The sequence below is a fragment of the Uranotaenia lowii genome, chromosome 2, assembly GCF_029784155.1.
Source record: "Uranotaenia lowii strain MFRU-FL chromosome 2, ASM2978415v1, whole genome shotgun sequence".
Lineage (NCBI taxonomy): Eukaryota > Metazoa > Arthropoda > Insecta > Diptera > Culicidae > Uranotaenia > Uranotaenia lowii.
Genome location: NC_073692.1, coordinates 179711822 through 179735593, shown reverse-complemented (window position 1 = coordinate 179735593; position 23772 = coordinate 179711822).

The following is a 23772-nucleotide window of genomic DNA, read 5'->3' as shown; positions in this document are numbered from 1 at the left end:
GAGTTATTTTGCTCAGAAATAATGTTTTAGTTTAGCAGCTAAAACTTAACCTAAAGTTAGAGCATTTTCGAAAAAACGCACTTAATATTCAAAGCCGATCATCTCGCGATAGGGTGGACCAAATTTCAAAATTTGAGTTGCATTAGAATCCTTATTCTATACTTCTCAAAACACAATCAAAAAATTTTGTGCAAAAATTTAAGAATGTACTATTAATTAATAAAATCGACACTTAAGTTATCGTCCAAAAGTTTGGGATCACCCCTAGTCTAAGCTTTCAAATGCACCCTTCAGATTTGCAATACGATGTTAGATGAGAAAGATATGAATGAGATAAATTTGCATGTTTTTGGCCAATACACCATACTGAGGGGTGATCCCAAACTTTTGGACGATAACTTAAGTGTCTATTTTATTAATTAAAAGTACATTCTTAAATTTTTGCACAAAATTTTTTGATTGTGTTTTGAGAAGTATAGAATAAGGATTCTAATGCAACTCAAATTTTGAAATTTGGTCCACCCTATCGCGAGATGATCGGCTTTGAATATTGAGTGCGTTTTTTTGAAAATGCTCTAACTTTAGGTTAAGTTTTAGGTGCAAAACTAAAACATTATTTATGGACAAAATACCTCCGAAATAGCTATTGCTCATTATCTTTCAAATGAGATCAGAAGATTTGCAATATGTCCTAAGACGGCTGAGATATGAACGATCAAAATTTGCATGTTTTTAGGCGGGTGATCCCAAACTTTTGGCCGGCAGTGTATATAAAAATGAATGTTTGTCTGTCTGTCTGTTCCCTATAGACTCGGAAACTACTGAACCGATCATCGTCAAAACTGGCATCTGAGGGTTTTTGAGGCCGGGGATGGTTTCTGTAATATTCAAAACTCCATCCGACTTAAGAGAGGGGGAGCTTCCATACAAAATTTGTAGTTTTTCGAAACAAATTAAAGTCATGACATCCATTTTCTCGAGACTTTTTTCTTCCTTTGGGCGGTTTGTTTTCCGTCTCCAAGGTCGAGGCGTCGCGAGCCAACGTCGCAAAAGGATAGTAACCCAGGCATAGCATACTGATCAGTGGGAATATTTTGGCGCGTATTTCTCAACCAAGAATATTTTCATGGCAAGGGGTGGCGATATGAAGCCTTGATGTGATTTTTTTCTACTTGATTCCTAGCTCATTTGTTCAGCACATGGTTATGAATGACGCCTAGATGAGACCCAGATTGACATTTTGCCGATCGAATAAAACATACATTTTTTTGCCAAAATCTGAAATTCAAAAGTCATGGCATCCATTTTTAGAGATTTTCTTTTATTTGAGGGGTTTGTTTTTCGTCTCTATGATCAAACAAACGTCGTCGCAAGTGGATATTAACCGAAGCATTGATTGTTCATTGATCGCTGGAAAAATTTAACAATCAGGCGCCTGTTTCTCAACCAAGTACCTCAGCTTTCTTATGCACGTGGGGGCGATATGCAACCTAGATGTGTTTATTTCTTGCTTAATTGCACGTGGTAATAAATGACGCCTAGATGTGACACGGATTGGTATTTTATCAATCGAATCAAAACCAATTGAAAGATTTGCAAAAATACTTCCATATTTAGTTCGTGTTAATGTAGGTAGCATTCGACTTTTCATTCAAGGAACATAAGAACATGTTCAAACGTTCAACTTTTCCTGTTAAAATAAAATTAAAAATTATGTTTTCTTCTAGAAATTGTTACTTCGGCCCAAATACACAACTGAAACGAATTTAGAAATGAAAATAAGAGCTTTTTATTTTAAATAATTCTGAAAAAACCATCGTACTTTTTGCTTACATACCAATTCAAGTACGTACTTAACATGAAAAGTGTTTTTGTGTTACATGGCTGCATGAAAGAGACTTTTGATCAGCTTCGGTTTTGAAAAGCGAGACTTTAGAACTGATATTCAACTGGATGCAAAATGTTTATGAGAAATTTTGAGTATACCCTTAAAGTGTTAAAAACAATATTTTGAGTATACCCTTAAAGTGTTAAAAACAATATTCTCTTCTGTCAACTTACACGGTGGGCTAAGGGCAAACGTCGAACTTTGAAGAAATTCATCTTCAAAATTATTCAATATGTTGGAAAGACCAGAAGGGGTATTCCGAATGTTGAAACTGAAGCGGATATTGAAAATTCTTAAATGTCTTTGTAAATGAAGGTTTCGTTAAAAGTGAAGTAACAAACATAAATTTATACTGCAGGAATACTGCAGATATATCAGTGAAACTTGATAGAACAAAAAACAGGAATTCGCATTAAATCCATTTTAAAGCCATTACTCTGACGCATCTGTAAAAAAGCTTTGCATTGACACTTGCCCCAATATACGGGACAAATGTTAACTTAGAAATTTGTTTTTGCCAACATATTTGAATATTTGACTGTCAAAGAGGAAATTAAAAAAAAACCCTGAGAAATTATTTAGTGATGCAATTGTTTTTTTTTTCAAAAATATTTATATTTTTGCCGTAGTAAATTTATTTAAAAAAAAAAGAAATTTTCACTGTATTTAATACATAACTAATTTAATATATTTTTCATTACCATGATAAGTGCTGTTTGGGTCTCGAGCCGGTTAAATTTGCCCACCTTCTTCAAGCAGTGGGGGACAAAATTGGAAAAGATGGGAAAGCTCCCATGTAAATTTAAGATAAAGAGCTTTTCAAAGAAGGGACCATATTTAAAAAGGTTTTTTGGGTACAGAGTACAAATTTCAGATCTTGAAAAACGAGTTTAGAGATCAAGTTTCAGTAAATAATATATACCATCTTTGAATTGCAATTCAGAACTGCAGCTGCAGCTCTCATTTCAAAGTTGTTGAATCTGAAGTATGATGAGGTTTGATTTAAAAAAATGCTCTCTTAAATCTAAGTTTGAATAAATTTTTATAAATTACATTTATTTCCGGAAGGTGTAGCAAAGCACAACGGGTCAGCTAGTTGGGTTATAAAAACAGCAATTACCGGCAGTTTACCATTCTGTTGTTTTTACATCTGTTTTTTTTTGTGAATTTGAAGGGATTTTTGTTGTTAAGTGGCGTCTGGGAAATGAAATTTAAACTTCATTGATTTTCAAAGCGTCCAAAATTTCAAAGTAAGACATTTAAAGTATATTCATCATTTTATGCTTTTCTGGAATTTCTAGTTTTAGGAATCTGATTGAATAACATTTGTATTTAACACTTTTATGCTTTACGACATTTCTGAGATACCGCATCGAGAAGCTACTCATTGGGTCAAATATATCATTACCCTTAAAGAAGGTTATGTTCGAATTCAGGGATGCCATCAAGTACAAAGTGATTCTGAAATTTCGTAATTCATTATAAAGAAATCTGTATGAATTTTAACTCTTCATTTAGCTGGTTTTGAAGCTTTATAGGAAAGAATAACCTTATCCAAAATGCTTTTTAGGAACACTAACCAACTTCTAACCTAACAAAATGTAATAAGTTGGAATGTATATTAGCATCACTAAACAAATAATTACCCTAATCTGAAAAAACAATTTCCAATGACCAATAGTTTTTACCCCAGTAACCCCTTCCAATGCTGCCAATTCATCTTTAAAAAACACACACACACATTTGCTTGTAAATTATATTCATCCCACGAATCAATTTTGCTGTTTTCAGGTGAATCTACATATCTTTGACTAGATGTTGGTTACATTAGCACACCTATCTGTGTACAGAGTTCCTCGACATCATTTCACTATGAAAGGGTGCACCCATAAAACCACTTTTAGCTCACTCATACATGCAATTTTTCTGTTTGTGTAGTATGAGTGTTACTTCGTTCTTTTGTTTTTGAGTGAGTGGCAGTTTGGTGATTTGTTTGTGATTGTTAAAAGTAGCACACTGTATTCGAGCACTCATTTTGTATAGCACACATATAGTTACACTGCAAGCACTTTTAAACAGTTCGGTTAATCGATAGTTTTTGGATTTTTATTTTGGAAAAAATATACTCAAAAATAACAAAAAACCACCACCACTAATGATGATCTCTTCCACATGACGCGCACCCACCAACAAAATTTTCAATGTGCATGTTATATTTGGCGACCGTGATACTGCAGAACACTTTGTACAAATCACAAGACTCTGAGTGCGAATGGGTGTGTGAATCGAATCGATATCGTACCTGTTGTGAATCGGAATCACCGAAAAACGAGGACTAACAGAAACACTACTAACAATTGGGTGGATCATCTTGCCAACAACGAACTCAACAACAATACACGCAAACATCACAGCAAGAGTGACGCAGTGAAAGGACAAGTTACTCATCGGATGCAGTGTATCAAAATAAACGCTAACTAATCTTGGATATGCTTAAACAACAGTGACAAACAGTGAGTAGTTATCCAGACGGTGAAAAGTTCCCGGGTATGCTTCGAGTATACTTTAAAAAACTTTGTAATAAAGAACTTTCGATAAATTTATTCCCTTAGAGGAAACTATCGGCTTATTTTATACATTTTACTACGCGTCACCAATACAAAAAAAGAAAAAAGAAATAAGCGCAGTTTTATGTGATAGGGTAAAATTGGTTCTAGTTAAGTAAAACTTTAAATAGCAGAAACGACGCCAGTGAGGCTTTAAAAAAAACTAACTACTGAAAAATATTGTTTTCTGATTCCTACTTGCTAAGATTTTATCGTGCTTAGAAAATGTTGTTGTGCTAATAGTCACAAAATTGGAAGAAGGCTGTGTAGTGTATAAGAGTCAAAATTGAGAGTGAGAGAAAAAAAACGTTAAGGCTATGTTTACATAAATAACGTTTACGGAATTCAAATCGTGTTTGAAGTTTGAACTAACAGAATTCAATGTGGCTATGTGTTCGCTAACCAGTAATTTTAGAATTAACTTTTGATAAGGCTCTAGATTACAGATAAAATCTTATATTTTAGAATAAAATTTAATTTGACGTAACATAATTTTTCCCACAAATACAATCCTTTATTATATGATAGATCTTAATCTCGCATGTGTCAAACCAGCAATGTTGCCAGAGAGTGTTTTAAGATTTAAAACTGTGTAAAGACGTTAAGACTAGGTTCGCGACAATTGTGCTTACTTCTGCCACCGGATTAAAGTAATAGAAAAGATCTCTTTAGCCATCTTACGAACGCTAAGTTAGTTGCAGTAGCCATCCCAAGCTACTCTGTTTGAAGCGTCATTTCATATGATCTCTTGCATGAGGTTGATTCAAAATTGGAGCGTTTCGTTTTTTTTTCGGCAACGGAATTGTCAAACCTGTTTCGGCACATTCAAACACATTATTCGGTGAATCCTATCGTGATCATTCGGTGAGATGCGATACAAAAATTTTTGCAATATATAACGATCAATCCAGATGCAATTTCGTAGAAATAAATTTGATCTGTTAATCAATGGCGTGTTGAAAGTATTATTGTATATCACATTGGTCCCCGTAATCTTCGAAAGTAAATCTTTGAGATATCACATATTTGTCAAGTTAAAAGAGAACTCGCACTAATAGACAGAAAATTGAGAAAACACCTACATTCCTTTGGGTTGCTACCGTAAGTTAGCGTTGTTATAGGTTTAACCGTAATCCATTCTTGAGTGTCAAAATGACACTATTGGAAGTTTGGCGGCTTGTGACTTCATTAGGGTGCATCCAAATACAAAAATTTCTTCGGGGTCCCTTTCGAAGATTTTCAAGATCATAACCACGAAAAAATAAAAACACTGGTGTAAAGCTATACTTTTCAATCGATGAATCGTCAAAATTGTTTAACTCACACCAGATAAATTTCCGAAAGAGTATTGAAAAGTTAACGTAACTTGGCACAATTTTGCATTTTCAGATTTCCAAAATACTTGCCGAACTGTGTTGTAGGTGAATAATGTCTGAGAAAAATATTTGAGTTACATTACGAGGTTTCCAAAACTATAAATTTTGTAAAAATCGGTAGGGAAAGAAGAGAGACATATCTATCAGTTTTAGTCAGGAGTGTCAAATCGACACTCCAGGGACTGTAACGGGTAAATATTTCTGTGACGGATGAGGGTTAAAAAGGCTAATACACAGAAAATTGAGAAAAAGCCTTTTGCGTAAGCTGATACCGTAAGTGAGCATTGTTACAGGCTTAACTGATTATCCTACTAGGAAAAGTAATGAATTTCTTTTCTTGTGAGTACTGTTCAAGTCCCAATGGCTGCGCATTTAAGCTAGGGTGGATGTTCTCTGTGTGCCGTAGAAAACATTTTTTGTGCAATTCTGAAAAGAAAAGCACTGAGGAAAAAAAAGATTCAACTTTCCTTCCAAGATCAGGAATTCAACTCAGAATTCAAAATTCAGAACTATTATTTAAATTTTCAAGTCGGAATTCAACAGTTGTGGGAAGAAAATCATAAATTTTTGAAGCTGTATGTTTTGTTGTTTTATTTGGGATTCCGGATTTCCGGTTTTATTCCGGCATGTCCGAACACTCAGTTTCAAAATTTCGCAAGCGTGCACTTAGCCGAAAATCTCAGAAAAGGGCCCAGTTTTTGCCAAATTCATTCATTTTAATTGCAAAATCAAACGGAAAACTGGAGTAAAGTTCTCTAAATTGGAAAAAAAATTCACAAATCTGAACAATTTGTAGCAAACTTTCACATATAAAAAGAGTATTATAATTTATTTTTCCAGTGATAGTGATAAATACAATACCAGAGTTAAATACAAGACACATATCATAAGTAATTCACTCATCAGTTTTACCTACGGCACGGTATCTTTTTTGTAGCTTCATAACAACAAATTCGACATATCTGAAACTTTGCGGTGTTAATCATCAAACTATCTCCTATCAAACGCACTATTTGGGGAAAAAACATCAAGGGGCCTGGAACTTCTTTTTGAAGGATATTTTTCAAAATTTACTTGTTGCGATTCAAATCAGTTGCTATAATTTGTCCAGAAAACTATACACTTTTTGAAGATTTATTATGCAACTCCTTTGAACATTCAAGAAAGTATAGAAATTTCAAGGAACAGATTTCCAAGATCTTTAGCATTTCCAATTGGTTTGTGGGGTTGTAGAGTGTGGTTATATACATCGAAGACAAAATTCTTTGAAATGTTACCATTATTCAAAACAACAAAATAATAATAATTATTTTTCGATTACACAAGGCAGCAAAATTCACTTTTTTCCATGGCGCCAAGAGTTTAAGAGCTGATTTTGAGATGGCTGAATTTAAATATGAAAAAAAATGTCTCTTCCGGCATAATTATTGATATTCCAAGGCTTAATTTTGGGAAAGGTATAAATCATTTTTTTGCCTACTTAAATACTCAAATCGAAGGTTTTTAATCTATGAACTACTTTCGCAAAGTATTTTTGACTTCTGAGAAAACTGAGATTTCTCTCTATTCTGGTAAAATATGAGAATTGAAAAAAATTTATATTAAAATGATTCACAGATTTTTTAAGCCTAAGTCAAAACTATTCGCAGGCTTCAATAAAGGTACTAAATTGTTTATTTGTGACACTTTACCAACGCTTTGGCATTCGTGAATAAAGGTACTAAAGGAATGCATAAATGATATCAGAAATATTACATTTTCTAAACTTGTCGATTTTCTTATTTTTCGAGCATCGTTTCTATGAAACTAGAATAGCTAGGCAAAATCTCAACCTTCGATCAAATGAAACAGATTTTCAAACAGTTTTTCTTTTCATTGATTATTTTTACTCAAAACACAGTAATTTAAAATTTCAAAACGTAATATCATCAAAACTAAAAATTTTAGACAGAATCTGACAAATGGTTCGAATTCAGGCCGGCAAAACCTTAAAAATTGGTCTGTCTTATAAAGAGGTTGTTTCCAAGCGAACTTTACACATCCGGAATATTTATTTTATAATAGATTTAAAATTGTTGCAATATTCGCCCCGAAAACTTTACTCCCGATAACTTTACCTCGGTTTAAATAATCCGTTCAGGGTTTTAACAGAATAATAATCCGAAATAGTCAAAGGCAGGAGCACTTTCTTAACACAGCTAACTTGACATCCCTTCAGGAATGATCCCCCGTTTATTTTTTTTTGTTTCATATAAAACAATGTAGTGGGCGAATGTAAAGATACAAATTTCATTATTTTTTTATATCTTATATTTTGATATGTTTTTGAACAATCTCCAAAGCTGTAAATTCTTGATTGTTCAATACTTTTTTGTTCTAAAACTCGGGCTAACGTTCTTCGGAAAATATTAGGGTGGTCGGATTTACCGGTTTTTATGAGATCCGGTTTTTTTGGTATTTGTAATTTATAAAACCGATAAAACCGATATTTTTTCAAAGTATATCGAATTCAATGGCATAAAATGCTCAGAATTTATATCGCAATAGATTAAGCAATATTTTCAATTGAAAAAGATGGTATGGGCCTTTAAATTATCCATCTTCTAATATATAAAGATGAGTTGGACTATATATGTTTGTTTGTTTGTTTGTATGCACCTTATACAAATCCACACCGCTTAACCGATCAGCCTTAAATTTGATACAGTCATGTGTTTGGACCATGGTAAGGTTTTAGTAATAGTTTTGAGTCCCTCCCACCAGAGATAAGGGACCCTCCCATACAACTTTCGTTTTTATTCCCACGAACTAAAAGTCATGGCACCCATTTTGCCAGTCGATTTTCGTTTCCTTTGTCGGGGTTGTTTTCACCATCACCATGGGCTGGGCATTAGAAACGACCATCCAGAGTTCACGTGTACTGGAAAACAAATCAAAGCCTGCTGATGATTAAAAATTTGATAACAAAATTTTTGGCGGGCTTTTTTATTTCTTCTACTATTCGTAGCACAGGTTACAAGCATGTGGTTCTTGAATGAAATAACAAGTCTACTTTTGGGATAAAAAAAACTCCTAATTGCCTGTTCGAAGTGAAGTGATTAGAACAGTAGTGGTTTTCAATGTGGTCTCTGGAGGCGTTGAAGATCTACAGGAATATACAGCATGTAAAGTGTGGATGCAATGATTAATCTTCATAATGAATTGACTTCTTCATCTGAATAACTATTTCGACTGTTTGCTGAAAACTAATGTTCCAGCTTTTAGAAATCAACAATTTTCATATTTTTGTGATTTCTTATAGATAAAGAAAAATCAATGAAATGCAGAGTTAAAAGCTGAAGGCTACAATTTCAACGCTTTCATAGCGGAGTAGGAATTTAAACGGGGGTCTGGGCAATTAAACGTGCATTTTCTGGAAAAAGTTAAAACCAAATCCATCGCATGAAACTTATTAGAAATTTAATCTGGCATTTTAGGTTTGTACAATTAAATTTCAAAGCCCAATTTATAACTTTTGAGTTATTGTTGATCGTAAATGCGGTGAGTTCTATCATCCAATTATGAGAAAAGTGAAACCGTTTAGTACTGCGAATTAAAAAAAAGATTTTTAGTGATTTTCACATTGATGACTTATGATAATTTATGGGATAGTTGTGTCAAAGAATAGAAAAATTGAAATATAACTTAAATAACATCTTTTCCATAACATTATAAAATGGGCGATTTCGGTTCCGAGATGATGTGTGTTTCGATAGCACTCGCTTCTTTTCTAGACATTGAAGGGGCATTCGACAACGCATCTCACAGTTCAATCGAAACAGCTATGAAAAGACGAGGATGCCACTCGGCAATTGTTAACTGGACTAGTGCCATGCTAATAAACAGAACCATTTATGCAAGCTTGGGAGGACTTACAATCAAAGCCACACCAACGAAGGGATGTCCCCAAGGCGGGGTTCTATCACCGTTATTGTGGTCCTTGATAGTGGACGACCTCCTAAACAAACTTGTATCTATGGGTTTCGAAGTTATTGGCTTTGCAGACGACGTGGTAATAATAGTTCGGGTAAAATATGAGAATGTGTTGTCAAACAGAATGCAATCTGCACTTAACTATGCACTATTCTGGTGCAGGGAAGAGGGACTGAACATTAACCCTTCCAAAACTACTGTGATAGCATTCACTACGAGACGAAAAACTGCACTAAAACCACTAACATTAGACGGGGAAGTGCTAAACTTCGAATCACAGGTGAAATATTTAGGCATCATACTAGATTCAAAGCTATCATGGAATCCGCAGATAGAGCATGTAATAGCCAAGGCTACAATAGCTCTATGGGTTTGCCTCAAAGGAGTAGGGAAAAATGGGGACTAAGGCCGAAAATTATCCATTGGATATTTACAGCTATAATAAGACCCAAAATCTCGTATGCTTCTTTAGTGTGGTGGACCAAAACTTTGCAAGCTACGGCCCGGAAGAAACTAGCGAAGCTTCAAAGAATAGCAACCCTAGCTATAACTGGCGCTATGCGAAGCACATCAAACGAGGCTCTGAATGCACTACTAAATATCCTGCCACTACATCAATTTATTGAGTTAGAGGCAGAACGTAGTGCCTTGAGACTCTCAAAAATCAAAACTCTTCATGAAGGGGATCTTACAGGACATCTAAAAATCCTGGATAAATTTAAAATAAACTCACTTATTGTAAGGAATGATGACTGGATGGAGCCCGTTTTCAACCTAGACATACCATACAATGTAACTATCAACGATAGGGACGTGTGGGAGTCAGGTGGTCCTAAGGTTCCTCCCGGATCGATTAAATTCTTTACTGATGGGTCAAAAATGGATAACAGAACTGGGGCAGGGGTGTTCGGACCTAGACTCAGGATCTCAATTCCTATGGGATACTGGCCAACAGTATTCCAAGCAGAAGTTCAAGCAATTTTAGAATGCACTTTAGCCTGTTTGAAAAGAGGATACAGGTACACAAGTATCTATATATTCTCTGACAGTCAGGCCGCTCTTCGAGCACTAAGTACTTTCACATGTTACTCCAAGCTAGTATGGGAGTGTATTGTTGCACTAACAAACCTGGCCATACGCAACAGAGTATTTTTATTCTGGGTTCCAGGCCACTGCGGTATTCTAGGGAACGAAGAAGCAGACCAGCTAGCTAGGGAAGGATCCCAGGGCCTGTTAATTGGACCTGAACCTTTCTGCGGAGTATCTAGGAGTGCCTTGGATATGGAATTCAAGAACTGGGAAAGCACCACTATTGTCTCTAACTGGAGAACAGCAGAGGGAGCAACTCAGGCGAAAAGATTCATTGAACCAAGCGCACGACTCTTCAAAAACATGTTGAACTTAAGTACGAGTTAAGTACTTACACTGGTCAATTGACAGGACACTGTCCAAGAAAACAGCATCTCAAAAGGACAAACATTATTCAAAACGACGACTGTCGGTTCTGCGGGTTCGAAAAAGAAACTGCAGAGCATCTCTTATGCAACTGCTGCGCCCTCCTTAAAAAGAGAGAGCGTGTTCTTGGGGCAAAGTTAATAAGCGCACAAGACATATGGTTGCATATCAGCCCTAAGAAGGTTATATCATACATCTTTGATATCATACCCGATTGGGATAAAATGCTTAGTCAGCAATCAACTGTCACTTCAACCCATAGCCCATACAGTAACGCGATAGCATACAGCATACAGTAACGCGATAGCATACAGTAACGCGGGGTAACTACCACTATAGATCAACTACTGGTCGCAGTGGGCTCTCCCTTACAAGAAAAAAAACATGTAAATAAACTAATCATAAAACATTGTGAAATTAAACAGCGATAAAAGCACATAAAATTGAAAACATGCAGAGTAAGCTTTCAACAAAGTTTCAGCTGCAGTCTGTTTAGGAATTTCTTAGTTAATAAAACTTGAATACACCATTCTACAGGCAAGTGTGTTTACAAGCTTAAGATACTGGATTTTCATTAGATAGTACATAGAAAAGATAATAAAAAACATTGTTATCATTTGAAGATAAAAAAAAATAAGGTTCAATCAGTTCAAGCATCCTAAAACATTTTGGTTTTCAATTTTTTTCGTGATAGGATGAATAAGCATAAGAAAGAAATTATTTTAAATTTCTATTAGAAGCTTTTAGTTTTTGAATGATATAAAAAAGATAAACTTTGTAAATAACCCCAACCAGAACTAAAAAAACTAACAAAACTTACAAACTTCACATAGCCCAACATCTGTCAAATTATGAGCAACGAGTCTTCAAAAGAAACAGCGATTATGTAATTAATCGTAAAAATTGAAATGTGAAACAAAATTTGAATAAGGTCAAGCTATTTTTAAGTATTTTCGAACACGAATGCCATATTAATGGTAAAAGGCCTCTAATAACATAAATAATAATAATTTCGTGGCTAAATTAGGACCAAATTTTGAAGAAAGATGAATACAAAGCTTCCGAAATATCAAGAAGTCAAAAGATTCATATTTATTGATATTTAAACTGGACCCGAGCAAGGCCGAGTAAAATAAGCTAGTTTTCTATATAGTTTGATTTCAATGTTCCCCAAACTGTTTGTTGCAGCAACGCACACAGAGCTTAAACTAGTTTTTCAGAATTCTATAAAAGCTATTTTGAACATTTATGGCTAATTTCTGATTTCATTGATTTCTTTTTCTGCCAGCCTTCACGTATCATTTTTAAAGAAATTCTCCTACTTCTCCTCTTGATAAATCAACAAGTGAAACCCCTCCACAAAAAAACCAAACCCTAACTTCTCCTATGCAAAAATGAAAAACACGAATCATTCTCCTCCCGCTCCTACGCTAAACCGAACCAAACGAACTCGTACAATCCCTGCTACTCTACTACTACTGTACGAGCGAGCACCCGACCCGACCAAGCAACGACGGCCGCGTGTTCAGTCGACTGATTGGCAACGGCCGATCTGCCTCCTCCGAGCAAGCGATACACGAGAATCGGTACTCCCGTCCTGCTCGCGGTTCTGCGGCCCTGGTACGAAATGTGCATCGTGCCGTCCGTGTAGTGAAACACGCTGTCAACCCTTTTGTGTTCGGGGCTTGGTCCCAGATGAAGCAGCAGCCAACGGGCGTCCAACCGACGACGAACGGCCGTTGTTGAATAAAATACCACCACTCGGTTAACCGGCACTCGTGTCGAATATGTCCGCGCGCGCCATATGGCTGGGGTACCACGCGGCATCCCCTTTGCTGCTACAAAGGTTGATTTCCTTTGAATGGTAGCCCGGACAGCAGTGGTGGCAACACGGCAGTATTAACTCTACCCACACTTCTACACACGCGGCCACAAGATCTCGTTTAAAAGTTGGCCGCCGGTTGGCGCACGTGACACCGCCTTTGCTGTTGCCCCTCCGCTGCTGATTTGGCTTCTACCTGGAGCAACGCTGCTGCGTTCATTGTGTTATTTGGCCAAGTCTGTGGCATGGGGTACCTATCTTCAACGTGTGTAGTGTGTACCCACTTTCCAATAAACTGCCAGTAGGAGAAGGTGTAATCAGTTGAGTTTTTTTTCGGATACCTAGTTTAGTCTAGCTTGTTTTGAAAGGTGAAAAAATTTTCAATATTCTCACATTTCTTCCCGGACTAGTTTTGAGAGGTGGGTGTGAATCTGTGTTGCCAAATATTTTTGCGTCAATGGGCAAACAACTTTTTTCAACGTCGAAGAAGCATTTTATTAAGTTAGGAATGGCATTGTTGCACGTGTCCAAGAACAGGAAAAAAATTTATTGTAGATTGTAAAATCTTAAGTAGCACTACTCTAAGCAACCAAGAATTTCATACCTACATATGTACTTAACAGCATTTTTCCAAAGTTCGAACTTCGCTGAACAAAGGTTCCCAAGAGAATTGCCAAAAAATTGCTCAATACAGAACACATAAAAATTATGAAAGGAACCTTTTAATAACTTTCTATTAACATGAAACAACTTTTTTTGAACATGAACGTTACCTCAAACCTTAAATAGCTCTGATGTGAAAAAGAGAAAAAAAAACTATTTTGCACAGTTTTCTTCAAAAACCATCATTATCAAATTGAAAGCTGACAAAACCGTTGATTATTCAAAGAATCACCGTGTGTGAGTGCTGGAAAAATGTGGAAACACTGTCAAAAATGTCTACAAAGCTAAAATCAATCATTGTAGTGAAGCACATGATCGGCAACTACGGTTAAGGGTCATCAGGGAAGTCTAGTCTCATACCAGAATGTTTCATTTTTGATAAGCAAAAAACTAAGTGTAAATCGCTAAAATGTCCAGCAATTTTTTTCTCCGATAAGCTGAAAAAGTCATACAAACCTAGCCTCAAACAACAAAGTTTTGCTAGTTTCAGAGCTCGTAAGTTGTATAGCCGATACCGAGGCTATGGGACAGATGATTTCTGATGGACGACAAAACTTATTAAAAACTCTATTTCAAACAAATTCCAGCGTTTGAATCCCATAACAAGTCTGCTCGTGGCAAGGTCCCGAGCATATTAAAGTATGTACCGTGAAAGCACCAATGGCCGCGCACTTTAAACGCGAAATTTCGCGCCGCGAAATTTCTATTTTTCGCATTTTCTGATGCCTAGCTAGAGTGCCCCAAATGAACCGACTTTCGAAATAGTTATGCGCTGCAGGTTAAAATTGATCCTTGGCCTAGTACAAGATCTCATGCCAAATTTGGGCCAGATCGGATCACGGGAAGGGGTCGCTCAACGAGCCTGAAGTTTGTATGGAATTTTGAACATTTTGTTCGGGAGAAACATGAAAAACCAGTTTTTAATCAATAACTTTGGTTTCCGTCTGTCGATTTCTTTCAAAAATGGTTTTTCTTAAAGCCTAAACTATGAAAAATATTGTCAAATATTGGGGATCAAACTTGGTCAATGCGGCCCGCGTAGCCCCGTTTTAAATTATCACAAAGTTCCCTACTACACAGAAGTACGTTGGCTTTCCTGCCACAAAATATTAAAAAGATTTTTTTTTTGCAACGAGAGGAAATAATATTATTTTTGGAAATGAAAGATTTTTAATGCGGCCCGCACACTTACACGAGTTTGACATGCCTGGTTTATACCGCAGACACCAGATACCCAGACTGATCACTGAAGGTTGATTTTGGCGCTTGTTCCGCAGCGCTATCTACGGGTCATCGTGAAACTAACGGCCACATACACAAAAGGAAAAATCTCGATATATCACACACACATTTACATTGTGCTAATTGTTTTTTTATATCTAGTGATGAACACGGTCGTTTTTGATTACCTACTTTTGATAGAAAAAAAATAACACGATATGTTTCGAAATACACTAAAGAACCGTTTTTAATTCGAGCGCTTTAGCCAAATGTGGTTAGAATTCAACCATAAAGCTTATAAAAAATACATCGACTTCGACAGAAATGAAAATTAAATGAAATTTGAGATGTTCTGCTCCACTTCCTTATTGCGTTGTGGTTGAAAAATAATCATTTTATGACATTTTTGGCTTCATTTGTGAAGATCACTTCCAACTGCAAAATTTCGTGACCCCGAAACCTCCGTCAGGGGTAAGTTCAAGTTTCCCGAGTAGAAAAATATTGTGACAACCCAATTATTTGTAAATAGTTATAAAACGATCTAGGACTTGTTGAGAAAACTACAAATGGCTTCGTAAAAACATTCCACTGATTGTATATTGAATGTGGCTTCAAATTATATTACTGTTTAGAACTGTTAAAAAACGAACACACACATATAGGATCTCAGTGAAACTTCATGTTTCTTTGAAGAGATCTTTTTTTTTTTTTTTTAAATATGTCTTTATTTGTATCAATTCATCATTACATTTATATTACATTTTTTCATTAAATTAGGTGTTCAGCTCAATAATGAACTGTTCAGAGCCCTATAGTTAACTAGATATTAAAAATTTATTTGTAAGAATTAAATTTGCTTAGCGCAATTAAGAATTTAATGTAGGAGAACATCCTGTAATGGCAAAAATATTTTAAACTTAAAACTAAACACTATCCTAAAATTAAACTAGTTATAAAGAGAACGAATCTCTGCGATGGAAGACTGCATCGATTTGCCTCTGAAGTTGGAGATGATTTTGTTGGCCATCTCTTCGATCGATTCAATGCCCGCAATCCGATGAAGATCTTCGGTGCTGTGCCAAGGTGGAAGCCGCAAAATCATTTTCAGAACCTTGTTCTGAATCCTCTGGATGGCTTTCTTCCTCGTCGCGCAGCAGCTAGACCAAATCGGAACTGCATACATTATCGCTGGTCGGAAAACTTGCTTATAAATAAGCATCTTATTCTTCAGGCACAACCGGGATTTCCTGTTGATGAGAGAATAAAGAGATTTAGTGTATTTATTACATTTAAATTGAATATCTTCAATGTGATTTTTAAAAGTAAGATTCCGATCAAGTGTAAGTCCCAAGTACTTCACGTGATCAGACCATTCTAATGAAACCCCATTAAAAGTTATGGAATGATTTTCATTAGGTTTTAAAAATTGAGCTCTTGGCTTATGGGGAAATAAAATAAGTTGAGTTTTGGAAGCGTTAGGAGAAATTTTCCACATTTTCAAGTAATTCAAAAAGGAATTTAAATTTTGTTGCAATCTACTGCGTACCACCCGTAAATTTCGACCTTTGGCTGAAAGCAAAGTATCATCAGCAAATAATCTTCTACCTTTTCCTTCTGGTACATCAGGAAGATCAGAAGTAAAAATATTGTATAAGATTGGCCCAAGTATACTACCCTGAGGGACACGACCAGCTCTAATGGGTGTCCTTTCAGAGCATGAATTTTGATAGCTTACTTGTAAGGTTCGGCTAGTCAAATAATTTTGAATAATTTTGGTGAGATATACAGGGAAATCAAATCGAGCTAATTTAGCTACTAAACCTTTGTGCCAAACACTGTCAAAAGCTTTTTCAATATCAAGAAGAGCAACACCAGTTGAATAACCTTCAGATTTGCTAGCGTTAATCATATTAGTTACACTCAAAAGTTGATGTGTAGTAGAATGTCCATGACGAAAACCAAATTGTTCATCAGGGAAAATAGAATTCTGATTAATGTGAATCATCATTCTATTCAAAATAACTCTCTCAAATAGTTTACTTAAAGATGGAAGCAAACTAATTGGTCGATAACTTGAAGGCTCTGAAGCACTTTTTCCAGGTTTTAAAATTGGAGTTACTTTGGCATTTTTACATTTATTGGGAAAATAAGCCAAGTGAAAACATTTATTGAAGATTTTAACTAAAAAATTTAAAGTGCTTTCAGGCAACTTTTTAATAAGAATATAGAAAATCCCATCTTCCCCTGGGGCTTTCATATTTTTAAATTTTTTGCAAATCAATTTAAGTTCATCAATATTTGTCTCACAAGAACTTTCAAATACATTTTGTTTAGAAAGAATATCATCAAATTCAAGGGAAATTTGAGCATCAATTGGACTTACAACGTTTAAATTAAAATCATGAGCAGACTCAAATTGTTGGGCCAATTTTTGAGCTTTTTCTGCATTCGTTAAAAGAAGTTTATCCCCGTCTTTCAAAATAGGAATTGGCTTCTGGGGCTTTTTCAGAATTTTAGTTAATTTCCAAAATGGCTTTGAGTAGGGTTTTATGTCCTCTACTGCTTTGGAAAAATTTTCATTACGAATGAAATTTAAACGACGTTTGATCTCTTTTTGAAGGTCGCAATAAATAAATTTCAAATAAGGATCCCTAGTACGTTGATATTGGCGTCGACGAATGTTTTTCAGTCGTATCAAAAACTGAAGATCATCATCAATTAAAGGTTGATTAAATTTATGTTTAACTTTAGGTATTGAAGCGGCTCTAGCATTGACTATTGAAGTTGTCAAATTTTCTACAGCCAAATCAATATCTTCAATTGAATTCAGTGGAACGTTTACATTCAAATTACGTTCAATAAAATTCCTATATCGCTCCCAGTCAGCTTTTTGAAAGTTAAAAGTTGATTTTAAAGGGTTTTCAATGGGACTTTGGGATAAAGAAAAAGTTACTGGAAGGTGGTCTGAATCGAGGTCCGCATGAGTAACTAATTGACTACAATGCTCGCCTAAATCCGTTAGAACCAAATCAATTGTGGAAGGATTTCTAATCGAAGAGAAACAAGTATGCCCATTAGGATATTCAACAGTGTAATAACCTGCAGAGCAGTCATTAAATAAAATATTCCCATTTGAATTTGATGAAATATTATTCCAAGATCGGTGTTTTGCATTAATGTCACCAATAACAAAAAAATTAGATTTATTTCTGGTGAGTTTTTGTAAATCTCCCTTCAAAAAATTTTTCTGTTCACCGCTGCATTGATAAGGCAAATATGCGGCAATAATTATAATTTTCCCCATAGAAGTTTCTAATTCAATTCCAATTGTTTCTAAGACTTTTGTATTGAAAGAAGGAAGAAGTCTAAATTTGAGACGACTATTGATGACAATAGCTACACCCCCACCTTGTCGATCAAGTCGATCATTTCGCAAAATTTTAAAGAAAGCATTGCTTTTCAAGTTAATGTCTGGCTTTAAAAAAGTTTCAGTGATGGCAGCAATATGTATGTTTTGAGTTTTCAAAAATAAAAAGAATTCATCTTGGTTAGCCAGCAAAGATCTAGCATTCCAATTCATAATATTTAAACATCTATTTGGATCCATGTGGGAATCGTAAAGTCATAATAATTTTGTTAGCATAATTAAAAGAAGTTTGGAAAGCTTCAAACATTGAATTTGCTTTCAACATAAGTTGCATCATTTCCATTAAATTTTGATGCAAAAATTTTAATTTTTCCTCAGTAATCTCACCCAAATCAACAAAATTGTTAGGATCAGAAAATGAAGGAGAAGAACAAGTATTTGAATTTCGGGGATTTTCCCAAGCCTTCGCATGGACGTTGAGACTTGGTTTTTTCCCATTTTTATTAGTTATGGCTGGAGAGGGCAACCCATTTTCAACCACCTCTGAGAACGATAAACAACGAGTCTGTGGCGCAGATTCAGCACAGGTAACATTAAAATCACTTCGGGTATTACCCAGCCGTGATTCCAATGTAGACCGAGGCTGAATGCGAACAGGCAGGTTGTTTGCCGGCCCGACGTGTGAAGACGAAAAAGAGGAAGGAGGAGAAGAAACTTTTCTGGAAACTTTGGGATTTTTCCTAGAAGCAATAATTTTTGCCCTGATGGGACAGTCTAGCGAATTCGAGGAATGATTACCTGCGCAATTTGCACACTTGAAAAATTCTGTTTTTGGTTTATCACCACCATAAAGGCATTTAGATTTTTCATGATCGAATGAGCCGCAAAGCATGTATCTGGCATTAATTCTACAATTTTTAGTGCCGTGACAAAAAGCTTGACAACGACGACATTGCGTAATATTTTGAAGGAAATTGGTTGAAGATTTTCGAAAAGGTTCGAATTTGACTCGACAATGAAACATAAGACGAGCCTTTTCAAGAATTTGCAAATTATTAACTTGATCCTTTTTAAAATGGATCAAATAAAGCTCAGGAGCAAAACCAACACTACTGATATTATTCGTGTTGGTTCTTTTCCTCATTTGAATTACTTGAATTGGAGAAAAACCTAACAAAGAATTTAATTCAGATGTGATCTCATCCGGTGTCTGATCGCCGGTGAGACCACGAAGTACAACTTTAAATGGACGATCACTTCTAGTGTCGTACGTAAAAAATTGATGTTTTTTATTATTCAAATAATTTAAAATTTTTTGAAAATCATTAAAAGATTCCGCCAAAATACGAGCAGTTCCCCTTCGACCGATCTGAAAAGAAATCTTCACATCCTTGACGGAAGTGACGATTTCTTTCCGAAAGGCATTGAAGTCAGGAATCGTGACCGTAATTGGTGGAACCTTTTCGTTTTTAAGAGTATAAGAAGAAGAAGGTTTCTTAGTACTCTTATCAGAATTAAATATGAATATTTCCTCATCACCGATGTTATGAAGGACATCGAATGAATTGGAAATTTCAACTTTTTTGGAAGATAGCCCTGGATTAGGTTCAGCAATCCGTTTTCTTCCGGCCCTTGAGCCGGCCGAAGACTTCCCCATGCTGGAAAGAAAAAAGAAAAATATGAATAAAAGAAAATAGAAATAATTTTAGCACTGAAAAGTGCTGATTGAAAAACAGGTAAGGAAAAAATAAATAATGTAAAAATGTTCCTGCAGGTACACAGCAACGATACGATGCTCCGGCGTACGTGTTGACGGCTCAACGGTACAGATGGAAGTCTCTTTGAAGAGATCTAATTTACTTAACTGTAAGGCGTACACCTTTCAAGGAATTATGGCTAGCATCTTACAAATGCTAAAACCACCAGACCACAGAAAGAGTACTATATGTGCCGTGATCGGGATTCGATCTCATGGACTCTGGCTTAGAAGACTGGAATGCTATCCTCTAGGCCACGACCGGTGGCAAAATCAGTTAAATCAATTGAATGGACGAGATTCTTACAAAAATTTTTTGAACAATCTGTTTCAGTTAGAGTTTCTCAAAACCCTTCACCTAGCCGAATTGCTGCATTCATAGAGGTTTACAAAAACTGAATAAAACAAAAGTAGAAGTGATGTTTACAAAATTTGCAAAGCAATGTTTAGTTAACAGAAGAAGCTTAATGAAAATCACAACAACGAAATATATCATTAAGTCACCATCTACAACAAAACCCGGTGTCAGATTTTCATTTACTTTTTTCTCCAATAAATCCTAAAACTTCCCTTTCTTTGAAAACTTCAAAATATCTAACTTAACTTGGATATCAAACTAATTCTTTTACCGCCCACTGGAAGAGGCAGTTGTGAAAACAATATTTTTGTCTTCGAGATGATGCATTTTCCTGCAAATTTAGTACAATTTCCAACCAAGTGCGTTGGTTGACATAATGATAATTCATGAAAAACAATCTCAATCATCCGAGTCTGTTAAGTAAGAATAGCTTAACTTTTCCTGTTCTGTTGTTAAGTTATTTTTTCATTATTATTTTTTTGGTTAAATTTCGAACCATTTTTTTAATATCGCACGTGTAATTGATTTTATCCATGGGTAAAATAAAACAAACGTGAATTCGTCACATCAAAAACAAAACATTAAATGAATTCACTCACACAGACAAACGATATTTGACATTCCATAAAACGACAAGAAAATAAAAATGACTGTCGTTTGCATCAAGATAATACTGTTCTTTTACCATTCAAAATTCCTTTTGGTGGTGTGGAAAGGCATTGAAATCGATATATAAGTTTAGTTACAGCGAAATGATTTCTTATTTACTGGGCAGCGGTTAAGGAACATTAAAATCAGGTGGCCCTTATTTAAAATTATAGTTTTTTGAAGAATGAATTCATTTAGTAAACTAATTACTTTCGTAATATGGTTTTTACAAAACTATGAGTAAAAGAATTTGGTTGAATGTCAGAGGTGAAAAAAATCGGAAGCAAAGAGAAAATGGATTTGAAACATACATATTGAAATATTCCAAATTCAGTGCAGTTTTTCAACAATTTTTTTTTTTCGAATAAAAGATTTTTAAGTTGACATTTCTCACGCGAACTTGTTTCGTGTACGGATTAAGATGGGGGAAAAAGTCTAAAAACATGGTCGTTTTAAGGCTAATTTTCCAGCCTAGTCGAGAATTATGCCAAAATCTCACGTGAGCTCTCATTACGTCGTATGAAACAAAAGGTAAACAAACAGTTTTATTAGGAAAAAAAAAACAAAAATTGGTATAAACTAGTCGCTATTTTTCCATTTAGAATATTTGTAGCCTGGACAACAATTCTATGTGAAATACAAATTTTCAAGTTCAAGTTTTGATAACATTTGAAGCAATTTTCTGTGAATTTTCAAGATGTTTACTACGACGTTATGAAAGCTCACGCGAGTTGGTCATTACAGTTGTTTTTTTGACATTTCTCACGCACATTTGAGCAGGGAAAAATACCCGTTCAACAAACACGGTCGTTTCTGAGGTTATTTTTTCAAAAATTTTAGTGAAACTACCAGCATTATACCACAAACACTTCCAGCGGCAAATAGGATTGAAGATCATATCAATACATTCATCATATTTAAATATTATTCAGCTGTTTTTTACATTGTCTAAACACGTTCTAATCATTCCAAAGAGAATGTCAATAACTTATTTCAATCCTCAAACCTATCTAAGTACTAGGTACAAATCTGTGGTACGAGCCAAGAAACAGTTAAGATAAATTAGAATTCAAGTTTTTCAAGGAGTTATATGTAAATTATCTTTTTGGTAGCAGTCAACCTTTCAGATTAAGACGAGCAATTCCGAACTCAGTGAATTATTTATAACAGACATAACAATTTTCATACTGTCACTCAGCCGGATAAATTAATTTTGAAATCAAAACTGAATCTCAAAATTAATTGGCTTTGAACTAAGGACCTCTATAACGTTGCGTTTGTATTTTTTTTCATCTCAATCGATCAACAGTCATTGTTAGTATAACATTCATCTCTAATTATGATACAGTAAATTAAAGTAAACAATTAACATTGAAGACATAAACGATAATGAAAATATTTGAGATAGAATTTCAAATACTTATAGGTGATTCAATCAAGACGGTTTTCATTTGGCTTGTTAATTATCAAGTGTAATTTTTTTTTCTTGATGAAGCACAGTAGTTTCACGATGCCCCGACAGATGACATATGATTCTGGGCGACTTTTAGTTGTATGGATTCAAGCGCCTCTGATCAGTCTGGGTATCTGGTGTCTGCGTTTATACCCTAATTAAGACGTGCGCGGCCATTGGTACACTTGTGAGCGGCGATTGGAACAAGCAACATATGCATGCATGCATGCACGGCCATTGGTACACCGACACTTATTACAAAATCCCGTTTTTTGTACCGTTGCAATGAAAAATTTCTCGCTTTTAAATTTTTCCGTTAAAGGACGTAAGTTTTACTACGTGTCAGTGCATTTCTTTCCAAAATCGCACAAAACCTAATTTTTTTCGGCACAAAGAACATCCATCTTAGCATAAATGCGCGGCCATTGGTGCTTTCACGGTATTTTCTGGTTGTTTGGTATAAAATGTGAAGATTCTCTCAAGCTGCTCCCGTGTAAAAATAACAACAATTTTCTAATAGAAAATTTTAATTTTTGCTGTTTTTAAAAACCTAAATAGAACTATCTTGTATGTACTCTTCGCAACCTACGATCTCTATACTAACTGATTATACTTTAATATGAATCTCATGACGGTTTTACTTCGTTATTGTCTGGTTTTACCAGCAAAAATTCCATTAAAAACGCTTTTAAGTGGCTCAAAAATAATCAAGTTTTGTTAATTTCGAGAACAGCTGTATCCACTAAATTGCCCTCAGCATCTTTTAAAAGAGAAGTATTGGACCGAAAAGTAGCAGAAATTGAGGGAGGAGGATGAAGCCACCTAGAATACAGATTAAACGAAGTAAAACTTGGAAAAATTGATTAATATCATGACTGAAAAAAGTGTGCGCCGAACGATGAGAGATACTAAGAATACTGTAGAATTTTTTCTTACAAAAAACGAGAATTTTATTTTTCAATTTTTTTAATGAATTATCATGAGATTACCTTCATTTTCTTCATAGAATATATTTCGATCAAACGAATGGTTTTTTAGAAACACGCATTCGTAACTGTCCCATTTCTAAAAGAACTAAGCTTGAGAATGATAAAGTAGAGCTAGACAAATTTCTTAAAAAAGTAATATTCTTAAACAAAAAAATCTCGCAACATCTAAACAGTAGTAAATTGTACAAATGCAATACA